At 35.7% G+C, this 10,645-nt stretch overlaps 2 long non-coding RNA genes across 3 annotated transcripts; both read right to left on the reverse strand.

Annotated features, from left to right (window-relative positions):
* Positions 1 to 596: 596 nt before the first annotated feature.
* On the reverse strand, positions 597 to 1,096 carry LOC131244547 (uncharacterized). The gene is made up of 3 exons (XR_009170372.1): positions 963 to 1,096; positions 736 to 796; positions 597 to 657 (listed from the first exon to the last, which is right to left on the reverse strand). It is a non-coding gene; the product is annotated as an uncharacterized LOC131244547 (long non-coding RNA).
* Positions 1,097 to 6,688: 5,592 nt separating this feature from the next.
* LOC131243227 (uncharacterized) lies at positions 6,689 to 8,851 on the reverse strand. Of its 2 annotated transcripts, XR_009169949.1 has the most exons (4): positions 8,362 to 8,851; positions 7,597 to 7,657; positions 6,960 to 7,209; positions 6,689 to 6,865 (listed from the first exon to the last, which is right to left on the reverse strand). It is a non-coding gene; the product is annotated as an uncharacterized LOC131243227 (long non-coding RNA). The 2 variants fall into 2 exon arrangements; XR_009169948.1 differs by having other exon boundaries at positions 6,689 to 7,209.
* Between the last annotated feature and the right edge of the window lie 1,794 nt (positions 8,852 to 10,645).

The following is a 10,645-nucleotide window of genomic DNA, read 5'->3' on the forward strand; positions in this document are numbered from 1 at the left end:
CATTCATTCAATTACAATCAATTACAATCGTTCATTCATTCAATTACAATTACAATTACAATAATGCTGAAAATATAAATCTTGGTGAGTCTGTGTGTACTCGCATATGGCCAGGTACATCCTTCATCCTGGCCTTTGGCTTCATTAGAGAAATTTGTTTGACTTCATCCTGAAATTTCAATGATAAAGAATTAAAAGAGAAGATAGATTTTGACGGAATGATATTTTTTTCACAAGTAAATAGGCCTTTTTCAGCCATCATCCCATCACCTACCTGAAGAATCAAAAACCGATTGTTATCCAAGTCCACTCCTTTTCCTTTCAATTTCTTAGTGACCTCTGTAAAATTACTTCCACGGTTGAAAAGAGCACATCATTGTATGACAATTCATCACTCAATGAAAATAGCACAAATACCTTTTCATGATTCAAAGAAGGGAACTCTAGGGTTTTCCTTACCTTCCATTGTATGCTTCCAAGGTGCAAATGGCCCCTGAAACAAGCATATCCAAACAACACATCACAACTTCATTCCATCAATATAGTGCCACTATACTGAATGAAGAATGAGGAAACATATTAACCTCTGGAACCATTCGGCCCAGACATCTAAATCATAATTCTCATTTATAGTTAGGGAAGCACTCGTGTGTTGAACTGGAATAAAAAAACAGTTTTAGGAGATAATGACAAACATGCTTGAGAACATGTGCAGAATCAAATTGGATCACTTACTGAATAAATGTGCAAGACCGCATTTGAAGTCTGATAAATCTTGTTCAACTTCCTTCAATATCTGATAACCAAGACCATCAGAAAACAGAGCAGAAAGAGTTTCAGAAAATGAAACAGATCAGAATGACACATTACAATATCATAAACAACTTGGAACTCAATCAAGTTCTCATTTTTAAGTTCATGTACAGTACAAATTTTGTAATATATTTAAATCAGCAGATTACTTTATGAAACCATGGTTCCCCGCAGCCTCTCCATAAACCAGCCATGTTTGGGCTCATGTCGAAAAGGTTAACCATTCTTTCCATACATCCTGGGAATTACTTCTCAAAACCGCAGACTGTTTTATTCTGAAACTCGTTCATCTCACCTAAAAACCTATCACATAATGAATAACTGCAACTACAATGATAACTATTGTGAATGCACTATAATGAATAAATTATTATTATAGATAATTGTAATTACAACACAGCTATCATGCACACAATATCACGAACATATTGTTGCAACAAATAAATGTAATTATAATCACATAATGTATTGTTTGATGAACTACACATGTGCATTCTTGACAAGAGACATACCAGATGCTTGAATCTGAAATATGCAGCTCCAATCCTCCCACATGCAACATCCGTTTGAAAGAATGTGCATGATCGTCATGCTTGAGTAATCAATACAGGAATGTACAAGTAAAACCATAAAACCAGAGATACTGCACTTTCAGGATCTCCTCCATATAGTTAACAATCTCATTTTAAAGCCATTCTCCCTCCTCCTTTACTCGGGCTTGGGACCGCCAATGTAAGGAGTTGCATTGGCGGAGTTAAAAAAGGGCTTAGGCGCCATTTGGTTTTCAAAAAAAATGTTTTCATAAATACTAATGTGATGACCAAATGGATCCTAAGACTATAAATAAGTTCAAATATAGAGTACAAAATTCATTCAATATTAAATAAAAAATAAAAAATAAAAAATAAAAAACAAAACAAAACAAAACAAAACAAAAAACCAAAAAACAAATCAATTAACATCTAGTGTAACTAGAAAGAACATGCAGACTATAACTATGTTGAACTATAGAGTGTCAAATTAGTTCAAAATTAAGAAACAAACAAGCCAAACATCATATAACGTAACTAAAAAAAATATGCACACTACACATGTTCAAATATAGAGTACCAAATTTGTTCAAATTATTGAATTCTCAAAGCCTCCTTCCCCCATTGCACAAATGATCCCAGATTGGCCTCTCTAAGTGTAGATGCGAACCCATCTTCTTTCCACAAAGGAGCGTCGGGTTGTATAACCTCAGTCAGGTTGTATAACCTTATAAAATCTTTATTGAATAAACATGAGCATTCACACCCATAGATATTTTTTTCAAAAAAAAAAAATACTTAATATGTCTAAGATTATTATTTTTTAATGCGTACTCATACTCTTCACATGATCTTTAGCAACTTCACAAGTGGATACCACATTTAGTAGCATCTCAAGCAAATTGAGTGTGGGCAGTCTCTACCAATGGGAGCAGACATGTTATTCTACAAACATTGGAATTGTGTGCTTAGGGATTTGAATAATCGTTTGCTTTATTCCAATGCATAGAGCATGATGATCCTAAAGCTCCATTCTTCCAATCTTCCAAAGATACCTATTAGAAAAGTAATATAGTGACAAGTGGAATCCTTCTTTTTTTTTTGTCTTTCTTTCTCTCTCTCTCTCTTTTTGTTGAATCTTAATGGGAAATTGATCGAATGTTGCATGTGCAATTCTATAACCCACATCAATTCATAGTAATGCAACTATTCACCATATTTAACATAAGATAACATGAAGCTAGATAATCCAAGTTAAAAAATGAATAATGAAATAAATGCTATGCGAGCCACACAAAACAACAGTAACTAGGAACTTCCTTCAAATGTTTTTGCAATATCTTGACCTTTTGTGCAAAATGCACACATCTATTGTACTCAAAAGTAGTAACCAAAGAGGAACTACGTGATGTCACAGGTTGGGGACTGGAGGGGATGTCACAACTTTACCTTCATAGAAGATTTACAGGCAGATACAACCATTCAAAAGTTTTAGCCATGAGCAGGGAACCGGAGGGGCGAGAGGGTGGTAGAATGCTCTCTCCACCCATTCTTTAGTGGATAGTTTAGTAACAAGGGAGGGATGAGATGGTTTTGGAGCTCCTACTGGCTTCCCAGGAATAAAGATATTGGCCAAGTCAACTCAGACTTCCTAGGAACATGGTACCGGATCTCATTGTCCAAAATTCAGTCTTGGCAGAGTTGGATTGTAGAAAGTGAAAGACTGATTTCAAACATCGAATTTGAGTTCGGTGATATCTCTGGATGGAAAATCTGATCAAACATCTCCATATGTTTGCCCATGATTTTGAACATTCTAAAGAGAATTATATGATTCCAGACCTGAGGATATGACACATGTATACTTGTGTTTTCAGTTTGTACAAGTGGGGCCCATGGTTCGGTGATTCAGAGCATTGGTCAATTGGGTACCTTGATGGATGATGGATCACGCACCAAGAGTCCCCTTGAGAGGACAACCCCAACCTTTCATTTCATGGCCTGCAACTAGATGGTTAAAGCTAGAAATACAGCAGCAGTAGAAGACATTCAACTAAGAAAAGGACCAACCCAAGAAGAGAGTTTCTAGGAGATTTTTAGAGAATGATCCATCCATGATGGGTCACACCAAACCAACAGTCTGGATCCCTCAACCTATCCAAAGTGAATATCCAAGTACGCTACAATATCATCGGGGAAAGAATGCTGTAAATTCCTCCATTCTAAGAACTTCACAAAATATGAGAATAACCATTCATTCTTCAGTGACATGAGAAGGGAAAAAGAGAACCATAGGAAAAAAGAAAGCCAATCAATGTTTTTCCATGATTTATTTTCCAGTTTCTTAAAATATAATTGAATGCTCAAACCAATTAGGCAAAAATAAATTAGAATTTCTTCAGACCTAACTGTAAAAGCTAACCAAAATCACAAAATAAATTAATACAGAATAAGGGAAGCAGCCTTTCTTGAAATCCTTATTCCTTCTCTTTATAGTATTTAAAATGAGAAATGATCATATACATCCCCATATGTGAACTTCCACTTACAATCCTTTCTTTCTAACCAATATGTCCCATATGTAAGACACCTTAGCACCATAAAAGGTGGGCCACACCACGACAATAACCTGCTGTGGAAATCAAACCGATCCACTCATTGGGCGGGATACAAAATCAAAATCAACATACATCGAACGATATCACTCAATGTGTGGCCCATACAATGAGTGGCTTGTGCCCACCTTTTGCAAGGATCAGATTTCTTACACATGTGACATGTCGTCAGGAAAGTAAGGGGTGGATTTGAGTTGTCAACAGTGCAAAAAAGAAAGAAAGAAAGAAAATATTCATGACAGAAAACTCTCCTCATTGCAGAGTTCCCAGATTTTCTTTTTCTTTTCTTTTCTTTTGTTTGTTTGTTTGTTTGTTTGTTTGTTTGTTTTGGCCCCCTACTTGTTTTAAATGAAATACCCAAATAGTTCCAGATCCAACAATCACCAGAAATATTAATGAATAAAAAACACGCAAAATTATCAATACTCTGTAACTGAGAGGGTTTTCTTAGAGGGTTTTCTTTAAAATCCTCTCATTCTAAACATCAAGTAATCTTGATTGTCACACAAGTCCAACCACCACGATCAACTAAAATTGACCAAGAAAAAGAAAAGAAAAGAAAGAAAATACAAAATATTGCTTCTTCTTTTTAACTTTTTCTATCAAGATATTCCATTACCAAAATCACTCCAATCTATACCATTTTCTTCTTCTTCTTTTTTTTTGGGTAAGAATCCAACCTCTATCAATCTAACCACCAAAAATAAATAATTTTTTTTTAAAGGCATTCACTACACAGAAATTTAAATAAATAAATAAAACAAGAACCCACATTCTACAACCATCACATATCTATACCAATCTTTTTATTTTCTTTTTCTTTTTCTTTCAAGATCTTTCCATTACCTAAACCCCTCCAATCTATACCAATCTTTCTTTCTTTTTTTTTTTTTCTTTTTTTGGTGAGATATTCAACTTTATCAATCTAACCACGAAAAAAAAAAAAACCAAGTAAAATTTTTTTTTAGAAGGCATTTACAACATTAAAAAAATAAAAATAAAAATAAAAAAACCCACCCCATTCTACCAATATTTAATCTTTAAAGAACATCAGAGAACATAAATAATCTACAAAAACAAAACATGGGTTTCGTAACAAATTTCAAAAACAGAGAGAGAGAGAGACTAACTGTTCTTCTCCTCCTCCTCCTTGCTGCGAAAGGGGGTTTTGAAAACCCTAGCAAGAGAGAGAGAGAGAGAGAGAGAGAGAAATGCGGCCAAGAGACAGGGAGAGGGTGAGGGAGAGCGGGAGATCGAGAGAGGGCGAGGGAAAGAGAGAGGCTGAGTGCGAGAGAGAGATTGAGAGAAGGGTTTTGGGAGGTCTGCTGCGCGTGGGAGAAAATGGCGGACAGATTCCGTATTTCATTTTGGGAGGGGCGTGACGGACGGCCCTTTATCTGATGTGTTTTAGGACCGTGGGGCCCACTGTGATGTATTTTATTTATCCACTCCATCCATTAATTTTAAATTATTATTTTAAGTATTGATGAAAAAAATGAGTCATATCGAAGCTGTAAGAAGACCACACAACATATTAAAAATAGAAATTTAATTTTTATTATTTCTTATGGTGTGGTCCACTTAGATCTTTAATTTGCATAATTTTTGGGCTCATCCACTGAAATTATATATCAAAATTGATGGGCGGCTTAGATCAAACAAATATATTCCAATGGGCCCCATGGAGCCCCTTAAGCACCATCAATATCTAATAAGGTTACCGTGAGGAGGTAGGTTTTAGCTACAGATCGATTAGGTTTTAACTACAGATTAAATCTATAGCATAATTGCTACAGATTTAATTCGTAGCCAAAAACTTTCAAAGTCCGTAGCCTTTGCTTGATTTTTTGGTAGTGTTTTCATTATAAAAGAGTTTGAATTGGTGAGCCCACTTATATGGCCCATCAAATGATTGGTTTAGTGTAAGGATCAACCACGAATTTTATTAATTAGGAATTATCTCCACTATTTATCTTATTACCTTTTTTGAATGGACCTCAATTTTTTTCATGGTAAGAAAATGAAGACTTTATATGTCATTGATGATTTTTAAATGATTTACAACTCTCAAGTTCTATCATGCACGATTACCTTATCATAGGTTGTAAATATATTGCAAGTTATTCAAAGACAACAACTGTTTACCTATAATCAAATTACAGCTTGAAGCTAAATAGGATATGCTGTAAACATTTTACACCTATAATCAAATTAACTTCAATTACAACTTAATGATTTTACTGGCATTCAAGAGAACCCCAAGTGGCACCACACCAAAATCGTCATTTAGGAACGGTTTTAAACCGTGCCTAAATTCTTCAGGAACGGTTTAAAACCGTTCCTAAACGCGGCATCGCAGAAAATCAGGAACGGTTCAGAACCGTTATTGGGTACCGTTTCAAATTTTAGAAACGGAATTTGAGGAACACTTTCAAACCGTTCTAGTGCCAACGGTCAGATTTTAGGAACAAAATATTAGAAACAGTTTTAATTGGAATCACGTAGGAAACATGTTGTGGATACGGTTTAAAGTAATTGAATTAGATCTCAAAGTAATACCATTCAAATGCAACACAATCTCTTGTAAGCACTCTCTTGCTCTTGATAATAAATTCACTTTAAAAACACACCCCAATCCATACCATAAACGCACATACAAATCACTCGTCTGCTTGATCAACACATGGATGGGTGATAGACCAAAAGTCCCCTCCATTGAATGATCCCCCTCCATCGAATGATCCCATACATCCTCCAGATGAACTACCCCCAATGCAATCAGGACAATGGTTTTACTTTATTTCCAATTGTCCATTCATAGCCAACTAATCAGATGAGTAGATCGCCCAAGCATATTTAATGCGATGAACTTTCATTGTCTTTGGTTGGCTTCACCAAAGGTTTTATCTGCACTAGCAGGACAGATTAAGAAACAACACCAAATAGAATCACTGCTTATATTTCCAAGGGATTCAACAAAAACAATAAAACAGAAATTTACTTAGATGTAAGAGCTGAATGCCAATTTGCAACACAGAAGCAACAACCAGAAAGTTGTGCATCTGAAAATAAAAATAAAGAGCTAAAATTTGAGTACATTTGAGTGAAAAAACAACCAAGATCTACTGACGACACTACCAGGAAAACTTACAACATGCTTTAAATATCACATAAGACAAACAAAATATTTATCACTTGAGATTACATTGGTTGCAGAAACTAACCTTCACCCATTTTGTTGTGGATCCTATCTGCAAGCATGAGGAAATAAACACCATGAGGAAAAATCCATAGAATGGAAACACAATGCTCATAAAACCACCCATCATGGATGAGCAATGAAGGAAGAAAATCAATCACTTCCATCCAATCAATGGGCTTGTCCCCATTGTGCAACAACATCAGCTATTTCTTTCTAACCAACCATTCCCAGGCTGATTATCAGAAGACTAGGATCATCTAATGGTGGAGTTTCCTTGCAGCATTGACCATTAACAGTGCCCCCAACAGGCGATCGCAGAGTTGGGGAGTCGATACGAAATCTAGTAATTCATATTGACAATTGTATATTTCCTCTTATATATAAAAGAATAAGGGAAAATTCTGATATTTTTACCTTATAACTCTTACCAGCTTACCAATAGGAGAGGTCTCCTTCCAATTCTCAGTTAGGATTGCACCCAATGCTGTTATCGGAACCTGAAAAACAGTACCATATACAGAAGTTCGGAAAAAAAGGATCTTGAAGTGGAGAAATTTCTGACGTGATTTGCTCGCAGCAGCACATGTGCCAATGTAGATATAAGGATCCAGTCCACTCATCAAGGGAGCTACAAGCATACATTGAGCATAGGCTGTTGGTCATCTTTTTTCCAACCTCCTTTGGTTGATGAATGGAGAGACCCGAATTTTGCACCATGGCATGTTCATGACGACCCCCAGCTGATGAATGTGCAATGTGCTACACTGGCACATGCTCCGTTGCTTGTACATGATTCTGTAGAATTTCTCAGTTTCATTGACATGAAAGAGTAGAACACCTGAAGGCAAGCAATTGAAATAGTTCCAATTGAAAGAGAAGTGCTAGGCAAACCTTGGCCATCTATCATGTGGGCCCGTGGTATGTTAATCAGACGGGCTGCACATGTATGATGAAAATGGACAGTTGGAAAATTGATGACTACACTTTCTGCAATCGCCATACAATGAGGTGCAGCTGATGAGTACATTTGCTTTATGTTTGGACTAGGGACGTTCATGGTGGGACCCGCCAGATGACCGGCAACGATCTCGCAAATTTGTTCCTCGAATAGATTCTCTAAAAGGTTGTTAGATGCTTGTGTTGGACACAAAGCAACTGCTTTTTGAAAGAAGAAAGAAACTACATAAATAGCTTACTTTACCAGTTATTCATACGCCTTTAGTAGTATCATACCAAAGCACACATCATTGCATCCACGCCCAGTACCAATGCAATTGTTTTGAGTCCAAGTTATAAAGGAATGAATACAGAAAATTCATTTGCAGTTGAGCACCTGAGCATAAACCGAACCATCTAGCCAAATCAATTTTCAAACTTAATCATTTGATTTAGCATGTGAATTTCACAATCAATTTGAGATGCCTTATATTAATTTGAGAGATGTAATACAAAAGATTACGCCAATGAGTGAACATACCGCCACCACAACAGGGATGCATATCACTTTCCCTTCACCATTTTTGGAGAAAACCAATTGAGCCGCAATAACAGAAAAACAAGAACATGAGTAAATAATAGGAAAAACTAGTAATCCAAAAATATTTCAATTTTGATATAAAGCATATGAATGCACATGATTTGTATCGGCTTCTTGCAATAGCACCATCCAAAGCCAAATATAAACAATAAATAATGAACAAGCCTAGATATGGTGATCCTAGCTATATGGTCAAAATGGATAGTTGCAAGCAATGGTCCACATACAACCTTGCCCAATTGGATGGTTAGGATCATCCAAAGTGAACATTTTTTTTTATTTTTTTTTACAAATCTACAACAAGTGAACATTTCAGTCATGTTTAGCCATCAATCAGAGAGGGGAAATCATTTTGATGAAATGCATTTATGTTACATAAAAGCAAACAAGTGAATGTAATTGAAGGTAAATATGTAGAATCTCTGTCTTGTACATCTTCTGTTCATAAATACAAAAATATAGGGGTGGATGCATCCACATCACCAACATGCAACTCCAATGCCAAAAGCTTTAACAACCATGCTCTTTAGAAAGGTATTGCAACAAAAAATAAGTAAATTTTACTAACTGTGCCCGCCCTGACCAGTGCATCAATATATGAACAAAGAAAAAGGCAATAGATCAAGTTCACATATCAAAATGACTAGAAGAATAACCATTTGTTAGTCTGATTCCAACAATAAACAAGTTCATGGAAGTTAGTAATGCCAGACTGTGGTCTTTAGTTCCCATGTTAGCCAAATGTAAAGCTGATTAGAGGCAAGAACCATCAGAAAATAAGATAACTATTCTAAGTTCACTTTTAGGATGTTCTAAGACAGAAGTAATGTGTGGAACTGGAATGGATCAGCTTTACATGCACTAATTGTTTTCATGCATCGGAAGAAATTATAAGGCTTATGAGCTTATGTTAATGTTTAAGACTGCATAAGCTTCATGTTAGCTTGGGTCCTCATGTTTTATAGATCTTGTCGAATGGTCATTGATCAAGCTAGATGGGACGATAATTCCACCTTTACAACTTAGATTTGAGATGCTACTAACAAAGGGAACACCAAATCTTTCAATGGAATAGGACAACTTCCATCACTGTCACCATTTTCATAGATCACATCTTCAACAATTATTGGTCCAGTCATAGTAGACGTAATCTATGATAACATGGAAACGTGCAAGTGAAGACAAGAATTAGGAGCAAGGTTGGTTATGATTGAGTGACAGTTCAAAGAAAACAATACAATGAAAAAAAAAAAAAAAGAGCTGCTTATCATGCCTATCATTGTGTATGTGTACCAATGTTTTAAAACCTGTACACTGATTAGTTTTCATGGACATTCAGCCCAACCCATTCTGTCCTGGGACATGCACAAAGTATCAATGAATAAAAAGAAGAAAAAATAAAAAATAAAAAGACATTGGTAAGATGGAAAAATTCCTCGCCATCTTCTCATCACTCATAATCCCTTCGATTTATTAGAGCAAGCCACCTAGATATCCATACTAACTGCAAATTCAGCTTACCAAAGAAGTCCATACGGAAAAGGAAGACGACTTAACTAAATTTCTAAAAGTTCTAGAAGAACTGGATGGAGGTCATTAGTAGTAAAGTAATGGAAATCAGTAACAATTCCTTGATTTTTGGGAAATATAGAAGAAAGCCATCAATCCAAAACAAGAGGAGAAGACCGTTTAAACAAGAACCATTATCTGACCTTCAATTCAGCAAGTATTTCTAGTGTGCTCCTCCCAGATGCACATATAAGCAAGAACCATTATTGATTAATCAGAAGAGAAAAGGTTATCCCTGGAGAATCATCACTGAATTTATTCATTCAAATAATCAAGTTACAGATATCTTTATGTTAGTTGACAAGCTTTGGGTGTTCAAGGGAACATCTTAGCTTCATAGGTGTTAAAATAGACACTACTTTCCATGTTTACACAAATT

Source organism: Magnolia sinica, chromosome 4, assembly GCF_029962835.1.
Source record: "Magnolia sinica isolate HGM2019 chromosome 4, MsV1, whole genome shotgun sequence".
Classification (NCBI taxonomy): Eukaryota; Viridiplantae; Streptophyta; class Magnoliopsida; order Magnoliales; family Magnoliaceae; genus Magnolia; species Magnolia sinica.